The sequence below is a fragment of the Manis javanica genome, chromosome 12 (genome assembly GCF_040802235.1).
Source record: "Manis javanica isolate MJ-LG chromosome 12, MJ_LKY, whole genome shotgun sequence".
Lineage (NCBI taxonomy): Eukaryota > Metazoa > Chordata > Mammalia > Pholidota > Manidae > Manis > Manis javanica.
This window is the reverse complement of record NC_133167.1, coordinates 78,773,112-78,789,685: the sequence shown is the minus strand read 5'-3', so window position 1 is coordinate 78,789,685 and position 16,574 is coordinate 78,773,112. Positions and strand designations below refer to the sequence as shown.

General features: G+C 35.9%; 2 protein-coding genes across 2 annotated transcripts in view; one reads left to right on the top strand and one right to left on the bottom strand.

Annotated features, from left to right (window-relative positions):
• LOC140845303 (uncharacterized) overlaps positions 1-16,574 on the top strand; it is a 286,923-nt gene that overhangs the window by 242,662 nt on the left and 27,687 nt on the right. The gene's annotated exons all lie outside the window — the stretch shown is intronic.
• LOC140844845 (uncharacterized) overlaps positions 1-16,574 on the bottom strand; it is a 144,267-nt gene that overhangs the window by 111,567 nt on the left and 16,126 nt on the right. The gene's annotated exons all lie outside the window — the stretch shown is intronic.

Genomic DNA, 16,574 nt, shown 5'->3' with positions numbered 1-16,574 from the left:
AGAAGCCTTTTTATTTTTAAAAAGTATTATTTTTAACATCACTGTATTCACCCAGTTTTACTCTCCAGCAAACATTTTATTCGTGTTATTTATCAGATAGTTGTATCTTTATTTATCTCACCGATTACTAAGAACCATTGCTAGTAAAATACCTTATACAGTTAACCCTATTCTGGGAGACAGAAACCTGACCCATCTGAATTAGAAGGAGCCAACACTGAAACCAAGGGCCCTTTTCATGGAACATAAAACCAGCAATCTTGGCAAAATGTGATGGCTTTCTATCCTGTACACATTGGAGGCCCCAGTAAAATTCCTTTGAAAATTATTGAATAGATCAGGTTCAGAACTAGAGTGAACAGCCATCTCCATTTGCTTGATACTGAGAAGTTTCCCAGGGCAGGGTACTTCAGTACTAAAACTGAGAAAATCTCATGCTAATAGGGATGGGTAGTCACCCTATGAACAGTACACTTAAGTTTGTCCACCAACCTTGTGTCTTGTCAAAGCACTAATGTTATCTGCCCCTGTAATGGGTCCTGGCATACAGCTTATATTCTTCTGTACTCAAGATCCACAATTCCTTTCTAATTCCTTCAGGATTGTTCAGACAGTAGGGTTTGCCATCATAAGGAGTTAAGGAGCAAGGAAGGGATTCTATGTGTTCATGGACTTGATCAGGTAGAAGTGGGGACAGAAGAAAGAGGGGGATGTAAATGATCAACATTTGGCAGAAAAGCAGCATCAACTGATCGGTGTTTTCACACCTGCTGGATCCTTGAAAGCATCTTTTAGGATGTGAGAACTGACAACAAGGTAGTAGAGTCAGAGCACGTATTATCACAGCCTCTAATATTGTTAAAAGCTCATCTCCATGATTAACAGAATTTTAGAAATGCCCAAGGATCAAGACCTGAATCAAAGTAAGGCCAATTATCTGATGTGTCACATGGTGTAAATGTGGTTTGGTGACCCCTCTGAGGAAGGAATACAATCAAGTATTTCATCTCAGCTGAGTAACTGCTCATACTCTTGAGTCGCAATTATTGAATGGCAATAAATGTCAGATTAAGAATCTGGTTTCTCAAACTTTATAAATTTATCTTTCTCAAGGTAAATGATTCTGTTATCACCATGGAGTCCAATAAATTGAATTCCATGATGTGCTAATATTTTCTGTTGATATCCATCCATTAGCATAAAATGAAATACAATTATCCAAAAGTCATCATGTTCGATTCCCAAACCAAGACCTAGACACCACTACAAACGGGAGGTGGGCACATTCCCCAAAATGGCCGTTGCTCATTGTGAGTGACCACATTAAGATGCTTCATATTTATTTCAAAGTTAATGCTTGTACCTCAAAGAAAGTGAAAACAGAGCTAAATACTCCCATAGCAGCTTAGGGAAAGCTGATCCTTACAGAGTTTCATAGGCAAGCTTAATAAAAATTACTCTATTACTCCATGTCCCTGTAATAGCAGAAAATATTTCTTCCATGGGATGGTTGTAAAATGGTACTATGAGCATTTTTGAGGTTGGGATTCTGATGTTCTAGGAAATGAAGTTACATTCAAGATTACTTGTTTCTGCAGAGTGACTAAAAATCATGTCACTTGAATACATAAATGGTGTCACTTATTATGTAGTATATATTTACATTTGGTCTTCTCTGTTACCAACTTACAGTAACCTCAGTTCCACATACAGATTTGTTATTATTAATGTACTATGTGAAAGTACTGACTATAAAATTAAATGGGTCATTACTAGGAGTATTTGGCAGCCTTTTGCTAAATTCAAAAAGACCACATGGCAATACACTTCCTGCTAGACAGCTGTCCCCATAAAAAAATCTGCTCTCACAAGAGGCATCCTTGTTGACCAGCTGAATGACCCACTTGTATCTGGGCAGAAACCCATTCATTCTGGACTGGTACATTGTTAGAATGCAAGAGACAAAATGTTCTTTCTACCCATACTTTACAAATAATAAGACAATAAATATAAAAATTGGACTGCATTTGTTCATATTTGACACTCTTCATCATTGATACAATAAAAACACAAATAAAAAACCAGTTGCCAATATTCCTTCGAATATTTTACATCATAGCTTGTATTGTTCTAATTTATTTCTCCATGAAAATGATGTGGCAAGAGGTTTGCTCTTGCCAGTTTCTTTGTGAAAATACCAAAGATGTAGGGAATCAGCTTCTATTACTGTGGATTAGTTCTCTTTCCTACAGAATCTACGAGGTTTTTTTTGCTCACAAAGTAAATTAACATGTATTAGAACTGATAAAAAACAAATGGTTAAAAAGTAGAACTGTCATCTTCATTTTCTGTGGAAACAGGAAATGGACACTTCAGAAAAGAGAGAGGAGGCTAAAAGAGTCACTGTCAGAATCCCTCACTCTCCTGGAGCACCTGTGCAGCCTGCCCTTGCAGATCGAGCAAAGTGTTCTTGATTCAGAGAGTTGCAGCAGTCCTGCTCAATAATGTCTCTTAACAGTAAAGTCAAATGTGAAAAATATCTATATTATTTTTCAGGAACAATCCATTAGTCTATTGCCTTTTATAAATTTTTATTTTACACACCGGGTCCTTTTCCTAAGCATACGATGTTACCTCAGTTCAAAGTCCTAGATGAGGAAAAATAAATATCACAATGCAGTTTAGTTAAAAGATAGTAAATGACATTGACCTAATATCAAACAACAATTCCATTAGTCATTAGAAATTGACACTTATATGTTATTTTTCCTGGTTGCCTAGTCTTCACATGCATTAAATGAATTTATGCTTCTACATAGAGTTAATAATGGTAATCAGAATATGTGCCAAATGCCTAGCATAGTGCTTAGCTCAATAAATACTTTTTTCTCCATTTTGGCACCTCACAGTTCTAATAATACAGGAAGTTTCTTTTCCTTCTTAACTTAATGAACATGTTGAATATACCTACTTCTTAAGTATGTTTTATCTGATTATCCAAGCAAGTAAATTGTTTTTGTTTTTATAAATGCCTATACACATCTATCCAGACAGATTCAAAATATGTTTCTCATAGCCTGTCCTATATTGCAGTTTTGGAGATCTCCTCTCAACATAGTGACCTCTAAAATAGAGCACAAGAACAGTGGTTTATATTTTTGCATTAAAAAATACTCAGTCAGTTGGCAAAACTGGACAGCTACATGTAAGAGAATGAAACTGGATCACTGTCTAACTCCATACACAAAAGTAAATTCGAAATGGATCAAAGACCTGAATGTAAGCCATAAAACCATAAAACTCTTAGCAAAAAACATAGGCAAAAATCTCTTGGACATAAACATGAGTGACTTCTTCATGAACATATCTTCCCGGGCAAGGGAGACAAAAGCAAAAATAAACAAGTGGGACTATATTAAGCTAAAAAGCTTCTGTACAGCAAAGGACACCATCAATAGAACAAAAAGACATCCTACAGTATGGGAGAATATATTCATAAATGAAAGATCTGATAAAGGGTTGACATACAAAATATATAAAGAGCTCATGCACCTTAACAAACAAAAACCAAACGATCCAATTAAAAAATGGGCAGAGTTGCTGAACAGACAGTTCTCCAAAGAAGAAGTTCAGATGGCAACAGACTCATGAAAAAATGCTCCACATCGCTAGTCATCAGAGAAATGCAAATCAAAACCACAATGAGGTATCACCTCACACCAGTAAGGATCACCACCATCCAAAAGACAAACAACAACAAATGTTGATGAGGCTGTGGAGAAAGGGGAACCCTCCTACGCTGCTGTTGGGAATGTAAATTAGTTCAACCATTGTGGGAAGGAGAATGGAGGTTCCTCAAAAAGCTCAAAATAGAAATACCATTTGCCCCAGGAATCCTACTTCTAGGAATTTACCCTAAGAATGCAGCAGCCCAGTTTGAAAAAGACAGATGCACACCTACGGTTATCGCAGCACTATTTACAATAGCCAAGAAATGTAAGCAACCTATGTGTCCATCAGTAGATGAATGGATAAAGAAGATGTGGTACATATACACAATGGAATATTATTCAGCCATAAGAAGAAAACAAATCCTACCATTTGCTACAACATGAATGGATCTAGAGGGTATTATGCTCAGTGAAATAAGCCAGGCAGAGAAAGACAAGTACCAAATGATTTCACTCATCTGTGGAGTATAAAAACAGAAAAAACTGAAGGAACAAAACAGCAGCAGACTCACATAACCCAAGAAAGGACTAACAGTTATCAAAGGGAAAGGGACTGGGGAGGATGAGTTGGAAGGGAGGGAGAAGGGGGAGGAAGAAGAAAGGGGGCCTTAGGATTAGCATGTATAATCTGGGGGGGGGAGCATGGGGATGGCTGTGCAACACAGAGAAGACAAGTAGTGATTTTACAGCATCTCACTACACTGATGGACAGTGACTAATGGGGTATGTGGGGGGGACTTGGTGAAGGGGGAAGTCTAGTAAACATAATGTTCCTCATGTAATTGTAGATTCATGATACTAAAATAAAAAAAAAGTTAAAAAAAATCCTCACTCAGCCTTTATCTCACATGAAGTTGGTTGTCTTTAGTTGTAAAACGTTTGTTGAATGAGTAGCAGACCACCATCAATGGATGGCTCTTAGCTTTGGAACAAGGCATAGGAAGGAATAGATGTGGATGTTTTCACATGCTGTTTTATACCTCCAAAATAATATAATAATGATGCTTTATGAAATGTAAACTTTAAAAAATCTAAAAGTAATTATAAGAAAACACCCACATATTTAAACAAAGGATTGTAGGGGATCCTAGAACACTGCTTAAATTGAATGGGTGGCAAAGAAAAGATTAAAGGTGACCCAAATGAAATGCTAAAGGAAAAGAGTTCAGAGAAAAGATAAATGAATACCTTTGGAGTGGGAAAGGTGTTGTAGAATGGGGTTTTACTTTTCTCCCTTTTTTGGTATATACAAATATGCCAAATAGAGGAAGAAGCAATCACGAACACACTTTTCCAAGTGAAAAGGAGGCAAGATAAAGGGAAAGGGAGAAATCGCCCAGATCTGAGTAGAGATGGCTTGTTTTTTAATGTTCTTGCAGCCATGTCTCAGAAGAACACTTTCTCAACAGGAGCTCAGCTTTGTGTGTTTTTTGAGCAAGTTTTTTAGCAAGTTGCATTTTGTCAGGCCCTAAGGATCACTGTAATGAAGTAACTTTCTTAGTCTGGTGTGAGGTTTCTTGAGGTCTTCATGGAAAACTCAATACATTTAAATAAGTAAATAGAGCTTAGAGTGAGAATCACAAATGTTAGCTGCTTTCCTGGGACTGCATCCTAACTGGAATGCATCCTTCCACGTGTATCTGGAGTTCATGTTTCAGTAGTTCTCCTTAGAGCCTTTCCAGGGCACTGTGGTTCTGATACCAGCAAGGGTGGAATGTGCAGTAAATCTGATTGTCTCTATAAACCACCTTTACCTTGCACAAATCGTTGCACTGGACTGGGAGACTGCCATGTAAATAAAGGGACGAAAAGAACCAGTTACCCGGAGAGTCCATGCAGTCCCACCAGCCTTATAGAAGAGCTCCTGTTTCCCTCTCTACAGGACATTTTGCGATGGCCTTAAACACATTGACTAAAATTTTGCCTTTCTTTTGGGAGAATTTGCAAAACCATCAACAGAAACCAAAATGTGACTACAATTTATCTGAATTTTTCTTTTCATTCTTTCTCCATCCTTTACTCCCATCCTCCTAGCTCCCTGTGATTTTTCTATGTGCTTTTGTTTTGAATCAGGTAACTTAAACATTTTACCAGATTTTACAAAAAGCAGCACGTTACTTCTTCATTTGGTGGACTTTGCCAACTATTAGAACAGCATAGAATTTAAGCCTCTTTACTTAAAATTGATCTTTAGATACATTGTCCTTTTCTGTTTGTACCTAGGCACACATTTTGCAATATCAGTGTTTTTACTCTGAATATGTCCTTGTATATTAATCACATCTACTCCCTAACAGGCTCAGGTATCTAATACAAATATAAGTTGCAAGTGTTTACCCAGGTGCTGAAGATATCTGTCATTCTGTTTTCCATCTCTATAACACAGTATTTGGGGAAGACAGCTCTATTTCCAATGTTAAAACTGTTATACAGTTTTCTGCGTAATATTGGGGTCCTTGAATAAATATACAATATACAGACCTAGAGTTTTCTTTTTTCAATTCAATAAGATATTTGATAGTTACTGAATAGACTTTTTGAAAGGTTATTTTTAATCTCAATTACTTTTTTAAAGTGTGTCGTGTGTGTGTGTATGTGTGGTGGAATAAAAAACTGAGTTCAAATATTATCTCTACAAATTAATGGCCATGATTTGAAAAATATATTTGCTAAAAATTTTAAATCCTAAATATAAATATGAAAAAACAGCTCATCCTCCCTTTTAAAATTGACATGAGCATATGAGATTTTATATATATAAATATATACACTAATTTTGTAAATCTCTTCTAAGGCTCTCAGTAGTAATCTATAACTGTAGTTAGATACCTACTTAACTTACATTCATATTCACTTTTTTCTAGGAGAGGGTATTTGTCAAGGTTTGTCATACTTGTCCACAAATGGCCAAATCTATCTTTTGCAATTGCTGAAAGCATCATTACCTAAAAGGAATCACTCTTTACCCCTCATAAATAATACAAGACAGTTGGTAGAGCGTATTTTTAATTATCCTTCCTCACTGTCCATGTTACTGTTCTCTAATATCTTAGCTCTATCTTCTTTAAATACCTCTGGAATTAATCATTGTTGGCATTTTCACATTACTTTAGTGTTAATGCCTATTTTGATTTATGTACATTTATCAGTTCACTTGATTATATCAAACTCCTTCATTGTGCCTCAAATTTCTTCTATTGAAGAATCTCCTTTAGTATTGATTCACTGTCTATGAGTTATAAATTTTGATTTTTGTTTGTCCAATAATGTCTTTATTTTACTTTCATTCCTTATTTCTATTGGAGGACTTCTGGTGACAATTTAATGTATTTCATGGTAGATCCAAGATTGAAGCAAAGGTGGGGGACAAGGCTAAAGACCAGGATGTAGGTATTATATATTCTGGCAGATAAATAGGAAGTAACATGATTAAAAAAGAGTGGTCAAAGAGAAAGGGCAAAATAAAAGAAGAAATTCATCAGTTGCTGTGTAGGTAATAGATGCTGTTAGTGGAAATTTTATTTAAATAACAAATCCAAATACTAGAAGTCTAAGGAAGGCAAGGGAGATATAACACATTATAAAATGCATTATTAAAACATCTGATAATATATTCTTAAACAATGAAATTTCTTCCAGTAACAATTTTGTAAAGCACAAGTAGAGTGTGCTCTTTGGTCAATAGACAATTATGTTTTAATTTCTTTTCCCTGAAATATTTATCAGGTCAGTCTTTCAAACACACATTCTTCAACAAGGTTGTATGCTGCTGATGGGACACTATGTGCTTTTTACTTTCCCCAACGTCATTAGCAACTAGCATAAAACTGAATCTTTGGAAAGTGCTTGATACAAAATATAAAACTGGTAAGTATTGATCAGAGTCTGGTGAATTCATAAGACTGAGAACAACGCAGAATGTGACTGTCCTGTGCAGCAATAGTAATTAATCATGTGGACTTTTTCTTTTAGGCTCTTGATATTAGCTATGACCTTCAATTACCTTGACTTACATAATCTAATTAGCCCAATGCTAATGTCTATAAAAGAGACCATCAGCAACTAACAGACACAGGATATATAGCCACAGTTCCTGGCTCAATACCAGACTATCTTGGACTTTTGTATACCCATACTTGTTGCAAAGATTGAAATGATCATGTGACAGAACATCCACTTAGGGCAGGTCTAAGGTCAGGTTGGTTCAAATCATTGAATTGTTGGTTCATTGGTTCTGTCTACTTCTATTTTCTGAAGGAGTATACCATAGTGTTCATTGCTTGTCTCAGAGTTTATGGAAAGTGTAGACACTGGACAGCAAAATGAAACTCATCCCTTACCTGGGATATATATTTCCTAACTTAAAAATGTAAGTAATTCAACATAAATAACAGTAATCGACATAAACAGTGCAAACAAATAAACAACATTAACACTAGAAAATTCAACATAAACAGCACTAAACATAACAGTTAATGCTGACTGAGCACCTTGTACGGGCAGATGCTACTTTAAATGTGCTACATGAAGTGACTCATTTAATTCTTTCAATTATAGGATCTGTGTGCCATTGTTTTGCATAATTCTACATTTTCTCAAAGTTTCCTGATTTTCAAGTGGCCATATAATTTGGGAGTTGAGTCAATCTAAGGTCAGTTCATGCTTTTAAGCATACTTTACTGCTTACTCCTACTCCATGATCTTCCTGTGTAAACATTTATTTTTAGTGAGAGAGAACCATAAAGAGGAGTTACTCATTCTTCCACATCACTAATTGGTGTGAATTTTTACACTTTTTACTTTCTTTTCACTAAGGAATATTCAGCACCTTGATGGGGGTGGGGAACAGCATGAGAGAGAATTGAACTGTTGAATGTGTCATTGTACTTGGAAATGAACTTCTGCTGTCATTCCTGTGATCAAATCAAATGAGAAAATTTCACTTTAAACTTCCTGAGACAAACTGCACTTTTCAACCTGCTTGCTGTGCTGTTATGGGTTCCTGGAAGAAATCACAGAATTACAGCAGCAATTGTTAAGAGGAGCTCCTTACAAAGTATCACAGATGATTTATACTTTCCACATTTGCAAGAATAACTCCATTCTTCATTGAAACTATTGAGGAAGTCCTTGAGCAATTTTGAACTCAATCCTGCAGACATGAGAGGCTAATTAAACATTCAAAATGTGGGTCCTTCTTCTGAACACCCTTGTGGGCCATCTGTGAGAAACAGTATCTGTGGCTGCCACAAGGGCATAGCCACGTGGCAGTGATGCGTTTATTCACAATTCCTCTCCCCTCTCTGCTAGATGCACCTGAGGCCTAATTTTTAATTTTTCATTTCTGGGCCTTCTTGGAGCAGACACTGGCAGTTGAGCCAGAATGTATAGGGTTTAATGATGCTCAGAATTGCTTCATGGCCAACAGCCAGAGAAAATAATCCTTGACCTGGATACACTGATCATACTGGACTTCTGAATGGGAAAAAAAGAGAATATTGATTTTTAACATATCCTTCTACTTTACACCCAAATCTCATATATTATCAGTTTGAAAATAACAGCTGTTAGTTGATATTTATACATCCCACTATGAGGTATATAATAACATGTGTTTGGGAGATATTGGAAGTTTTAAGCACTTTTTTTTTTTTACACACTTAAGAACTAATGTGAATGTACAGCCTGAGGCTAACAGGGGAACAATGGTATTTGAAGATGGATCTAATTATTAATAAAAAGGAATGTTCAAGGAAGATTATTATTACTTGATCTGTGGTTTGTATTAAAATTAAATTAATTAGTAAAGGTTTTTTGTTTAATTTTAGAAAGAGTGTTATAACTACTTGAGGCTAGAGGCTATATTCTGACACTTCTAAAAGTATGTATGGATTGCATAGATATAGACCACAGATTTGATGTTATAAGGAATTGGTAATAAATAAGATTATATATGAGAACACTAGATTTCAAACCTATTTTAGATGCTGCAGCACATAAAAGTCCTAGTCTTCCTTCTTGAAAACAGTACAACGTGGATATTTCACACCTAATTTTATCTTGTGAATAAGGAAATATTTTGCTTATAGATAATTCTAAATGCATGATAAATGCATAGCCATAAACTCACATCTTAACAAAAATATACATTGTTAAAGAAGGCATGATAGGCAATAAAGTATTTTTTACTTTAGAAAGTGAATAAGGACCAAATGGTGGGAGGACAAAAAAGTAAAAGTGGTAATTAGATTTTCAATTACTATAAGAAAAACTCCCAAATGTACAATGGGCATCATTCAGATGTACATTCCGGGCCCTTACATGTGTTAAAGTAACTGAAAGGTAAGGTCTGTCAGTAAAAAAATTTCCCCACCTAGACAATTGCCCTGGCAGAATCTGTCTGATGTAACTATTTTGGAAGTCTGGAGTCAGCTGAAGGCTTGCAACTTCCAAGGAAAGGCTTATATGGTAAACTGAAGTTAATTTCAATTTCAGCTTTTGGTTTTAAGTGGCTTCTCATGGCAGAAAGCCATGTATGTGGCTTTCACACAGCTTGCTGTAGCCAGTGTGCAAAAAGGACCTGTTCTCTAAAGATAGAGGATCTGTGCCCTGATTGCTGATTATTGCTTCTGATCATAGAGGTGCGGATAGAGGTGGACAGCTCCGCTGTCACAAGTTCCTTCCCCTCAGGATGAAGTGACTTCCAGGGGAATTTAAAAGCAAGTGACTTTCTCCCTCCTACATTCCTTTCCTTCTCCCCTATTTGGGAGCCAGACATTAAAAAGTTGGACATTCAAATCAAATACATATACAGGGGAAATTATAAGTCACTGTGATGAAGCAGGGAAAGGCACAGGCTCAGAAAAGATTTAAGATGTTAAGTTTAAATCTCAGGCCTCTCCTTGGCATGGATACAAACTACAACAATCAAAAGCAAAGCAAAACAAAACTAAAAACAAACAAACCAACAGCAAATCCTGACAAAGGGAGAGAATCTAATTATCAGAGTTACCACATTATGATTCAAATGTTTAGTTATCAACCAAAAAAATACAGAAAGTAAAACCCACAAGGCATACAAAGAAACAGAAGAGTATGGCCTATTCAAACAAACAAAAAAAAACCAGCAGAAGCAGAAACTACCCCTGAGAAAGACGAGGCGGCAGATTCTTTCAGGAGTCTCTGGACCCGTTTGCAGTGTGGTAGTGATGGTGGAGTTCCCCAACACTCAACACCAAGCACTGCTTGGACACCAGCAGGCTATTTCAGAATTCAACTCAGTTCTGATACCATCTACCTGGAGACAGCATCAGATTCCACAGGTTAACTGTACAAGACTATCTCTTCCCCTGCCCTTCAACAATTTAGGTGCCAGTTTCCTACACCCAGGCTATTTTCTACACTTCTGACTGGTTGGGACGAGTTTGGTCTGACCTGGATAGGCAAGAAGTTCTCTCCCTGCAAAGCCTTTGTTGTCTTCACATGGGACCCCTACCTGGGCAGAGTCTGAGCAGTTTTTCCTTGAACTTTATCTTCCCCTTCCCCTGCTACCCCTCTTATCTTTCTACCTAACATAAATAAAGATGTAATTTTGTGACATCAAGAACTGAAAGCAGTGGAGACAGAGCTGTAAAGAGCAGAATTTTTGTATGCTATTGAAATTAAACTGATACAATTCAAATTAGAATGTTATAACTTTAGAAGATTCAATGTAGTCCCCATGGAAACAACAAATAAAATAACTATAAAATATACACAAAAGACAACAAGAAGGAAATTAAAAAGATCAAATAAATATAAAAGAAAACAGTAATACTGGAAATGAGAGACAAAAAACCCATAAGGCACATAGAAAACAGAGCAAAATGACAGATGTGAGTCCTCCTTATCAATAATTACTTTAAATGCAAATGAATAAAATCAATCAGTATAGAAATGGACATAATGGATAAAAAAACACATGATCCAATCATGTGCTCTCTAAAAGTGACTCACTTTAGATACAAAGATGCAAACAGATTGAAAGTGAATGGATGGGTAAAAAACATTCCATGCAAATAGCAACCAAAAGAGAGCAGTCTAAACTAATAGACAAAATAGACTTTAAATAAAAAAATGTTTACAAGAGACAAAGGACATTATGTGTTAATAAAAGGTAAAACAAAATAAGAAGATATAACAATTACAAACATTTATGCATCTAGTAACAGACCACCAAAACATATGAAGTAAAAATTGACAGAATTGAAGGGAGAAATAGTTCTATCTACAATAACAGTCAGAGACTTCAATAATCCAGTCTCAATAATGGATAGAACAACTTGATGGAAGATAAGTAAGCAAAGAGAGGACCTGAGTAACACAATAAACCAAGCAGATCTAACAGACAGATACAGAACACTCTACCCAACAACACTATATTCTCCTCAGGTGCACACAGGACATTTTCCAGGATAGACCATACATTAGGCCACAAAATAAGTTTCAACTTAAAAAAAAATTAAGATATCATACAAAGCGTCTTCTTTGACCACACAGGGTGTGTCCTCCTCTGAGCTCCTTTGGGGTGAGGGCCACTTCATAATCATTGGACTTACGTCATATGGCACTCAGCATCTCAGTAAAACATGTTGTTTTGAAAATGATAAGGCCTAGGAAAAAAGAAATTTAAGCGAAGGAAATCTGTTGGCCAGCTTTTTACCTACATTCTGGACCAAATTCCACTGGTGTCTCAGCAAGGACTGTTGAGCTCATTTGTGCCACAAGTGTGTGGCAAAGCACTCTCTGTGGGTCCCATGCAGAAGATGTTGAACAAAGCCAAAATTCTGACTATGAGGTCACTTAGGAGGAAGGATACACTCTCAAGTATCTGTGATACAAGTCACTGAATGAAAACTTCCTGAGTGGTCCCAAAGGCAATAGGCCTATAAACAGAATGTCGTTACTAACATGTTACCAATCTGCTGGGAATGGTGCTACACGATGTAGTTGAAATTCAAACAGGAGACATTTTTCATCCTGCAGAAAAAGCACCAGAGAATTTTGCACACACTGTTTTCACTTGAAATTTCTTTAGGTTTTCAGATAGCTCTAGGCCATGTTAGTCAAAATTAAAAAATGCACTGAAGTTTTGCATACATGAGAACCACAGGCTGTTAAGGACATTTGTGTCTTGCAGACTTTACTTATCCAGGAAATGAACTACCAGAATATGTAATGAGACTAGAAGTTATATTTTGGAACTCATTATATGTGTGACTGTCCCTTTTGGAAACCACATTCTCTTTTAGTACAGGCAGAAAAATATGCAAGTTCATATATATTTCATGAATATTTCAATTCAATTAGCCCAAATACTTGGTAAATACAAGTAACTCAAAACTCTCTCTTATAGGAAACAGAGTCAAATCTAACCATAGGCATAAGGCAAGAATGTCAAGGCATTCTGTTGGCTAAGAATGTCAAGTTAAAGTATATAATGACTGTTAACACTAGTCAGACATCGTCTAACATTTGATGGGCACCTGTTAGGTGCCAGCCACAGTAAGCAAGTTTTGAAGAATCAGTTTTGCCCTCAGCCCAAAATCTGCAGTAGGAGATCACCATAATCTATTTACATGTGTTCAAAATAAATGGTGCATTTTCTGTTATTTTATATTAATTTTTGTAAATTTTAATTCAAATGATATCTCTTGTGGTAATTCAAAACTTCTTACATCTAATCAAATCATCAATCTTATAAATTACACCTACCAAAAACTTATGCAAAATATACTTAATAATACAACTTTAGAAATCCTACCACTGAAGTAAGATTTGATACTTATGGTAACCACTACCTTTCAACATTGTACTGGAATCCTACCAATGACTGAGACTAGAAAAAAAGAAACAAGTAATATAAATATTGGGAATAAAGAGGTATCTTTAAGAAAAACGTTTTTGCAGACAACTGCTGGGTGCCACATCAATACTGGCACAAGAAAAAGAATTCTACCACATTGTTTATAAATAGTATATAAAATAGAAATGTTGATGATAATGCTAAATGATGACTAACACTATGTGATTACTATATATCAGGCACTAAGGTAAATGCTTTTCTGGGTTGTTCAATGTAATCCTCACAACACATTCCAAAGAAGTTTTTTCTTGCCATTGTCACTTTACAGAAGAACTGAGTTTTTGAGATGTTAAATACATACTGATTCACTGCTAGTCTGTAGCATAAACACACTCAAATTCAATTGTGTGACATTAATAGTCCATAAACTTGGTCCTTGTGTTTGCTGTATTTCTTCCCCTGAAAGCTTTGATTTTCTTTATCTGTAAAACCCCATCAACCAACAGTGCAATTGGTAAGCCCAGCACTTATCCTGCTCTGATTGTCAGTTAAAATACAAGAGCAGCATTTTTGCATGTTTTAGAGAGATTCTTTACCAGAAACACAACTATCGCTCTCGTGTCTGTCCATGCAAGTATTTGGCTTTAGACACCCCTTTTCCTTGGAACAGAATTACCTGTTTAAAATCAAGACTGAAAACAAATAGACTTAAATTTCAAATATGATTAAAAGGAAAACTTTCTTCTAAACAGATGAAGTACAGAGTTTCTCCTCTAATAATTTATTGAACATCTACCGCCACTCAAAATTGTTTTCTAATGGCCACAGGCTATACAAAACCATTTCTAATGGACCATTAACTTTATAAAATTTTAGTCTGCATGCTTTCCCAAAAGAAATAATTTAATTAACCATCCTTTACTTGTTCCATGAAACTCTTCTTAGATAATCGTATTCACACATATTGTTTTAGCTTCTCGCATTGAAGTTAAACCTTAGATCCATACCTCAAATCCAGTCCTCTTTCTAAAACTCTGTATCAGTATATCCAACTACTCGGGGACTTCTTCAACCTAGGCTACTTAAACATTGTATCTAAAATTAAACACAACCTCTTCCTCTTCACTCATCTCACCTCACTCTTTACTAATTTATTGTATCTACATTGTGATAATATTCAGTATTTATTATTTATTAACCATCTGTTCTTCACAAGAGGACAAATTGGATGACTTGCTTTTAGAACTTTAAAACTGCATATTCGATCAATTTTGAGGCTATTTAATTAGCAGCAGCAACTATGTACTGTAATAAATTGAATTATTTTTTCAAAATACTCTCATACTTGTGCTAATAAAACAGAAACTAAGTCTTTAAGGAATATCCCTGTGCTATTCAAATATTATAACTCAAATAAATGAGATTTTAGAATAACCATAACTTTAAATTGTAACCTGAGAATTACAGAGTTGAAGATAGAGCAGTCAAATAACAATGTTTTAAAGCAAAGACACTAAAGATTAGAACAGGTGTCAATATGTAAATATCAACAACTTAGCTTTTCGATTTTTTTGAAGTACCACTTGATCACATTTCATGTATCATCATAAATTATCATTTTACATTCACAACGTACAACCACAAACACACATCAGTTTGAAATTAATTTTGGAAAAATAATCATTTTCCACTATAGTTTTGTTATTTAAAGCTAGAAGCAAATTGTGATTATAAATAGAAAATATATAACCCTGTAGTGATTTCTCTCTGCTCCAAAACATAAGCAAGTTTTATTACCTTAGAAAATAGTTAAGTTGGAACACTTTGGATGGAGAACATACAAGATTATAGATTTGTATCACTTATAGGAAGAAATGTTTCTAAGCATTTTATCTAAGTATCCCATAAGGAACAAAGAAAGGCTTTAAAAAGGACCATTGTTTTCTACTAATATCATGTAACTTTAGTACCAAAATATTGATAGGTAGATTTTCCTGCACTGAGACTCACCCTACTAACTAAACTCTGTGGCAAAATTCAGGCTAAATTAATTATAAGATTAATTTTCATTCAAGAGTCCTTCACTCACAGAGTTAGTCAATACATGAAACACAAGTGACGGCCTCAGAGTCGGCCTAGTTTACACCTCTGACCATATTGGTTAAAGCCAAAGACCTTCAAGATGTTTTTATTTCGCAGAAGTAACTTAATTTGACAGGTAGTTTAAGGGAGAACCATTTACTGGAATAACTGAACTTTTGTCTAATCACCTGAAAGCCAAGTACAAGGTATATTCAAATTATACCAGGATATGAATCAATGACTTAACAAGAGCCTAAGACTTTCAATGGATGGTCTGAGCGCGCCCCCTTATGGTACTGAGGTTAAAATACAAAGTAACTAAAATCAAACACTACAGAGCTAACTTTCTTTAGCATCCCTTACTATGCAAACTTCTTTTCACTAACCGAAAAAGTTGAGTGCAAACCTAACATTGTTTTGATTCCATGGATCTACGGATAAACAGTTATTTTCAAATTGGAGGGCTCCAGTGTGAAATAATCCCCCACACACTGTCTAAACTGATTTAACGCTGAAGCCAACCATCGCCACTCCCATCACTAATGATTTTCTCCCTCTTTCTCTTCTTCCCACCTCCCTGTGTGTTAGTGTGTTAGCGTGCGTGTTAGTGTGGGGGCGTTTGTGTGTGTTAGTGTGGGGGGGGTTAGTGTGTGTGTGTGTGTGTTAGGGTGTGGATATGTTGGGGTGTTTGTGTGTGTTAGTGTGTTTGCTGGTGTGTGGATGTGTTTGTGGGGGTGTTAGCGTGTGAGGGTGTTAGTTGGGGGGTGTTAAGAGTGTGGGGCTGTTAATGGGGGTGTTAATGCGGGTGTTAGTGGGGTTGTGTCAGCATGTGGGGGTGTTAATGCGGGTGTCAGTGGGGTGTTAGTGTGTGAGGGTGTTAGTTGGGGGGTGTTAAAGTGGGGGGGTGTTAATGCGGG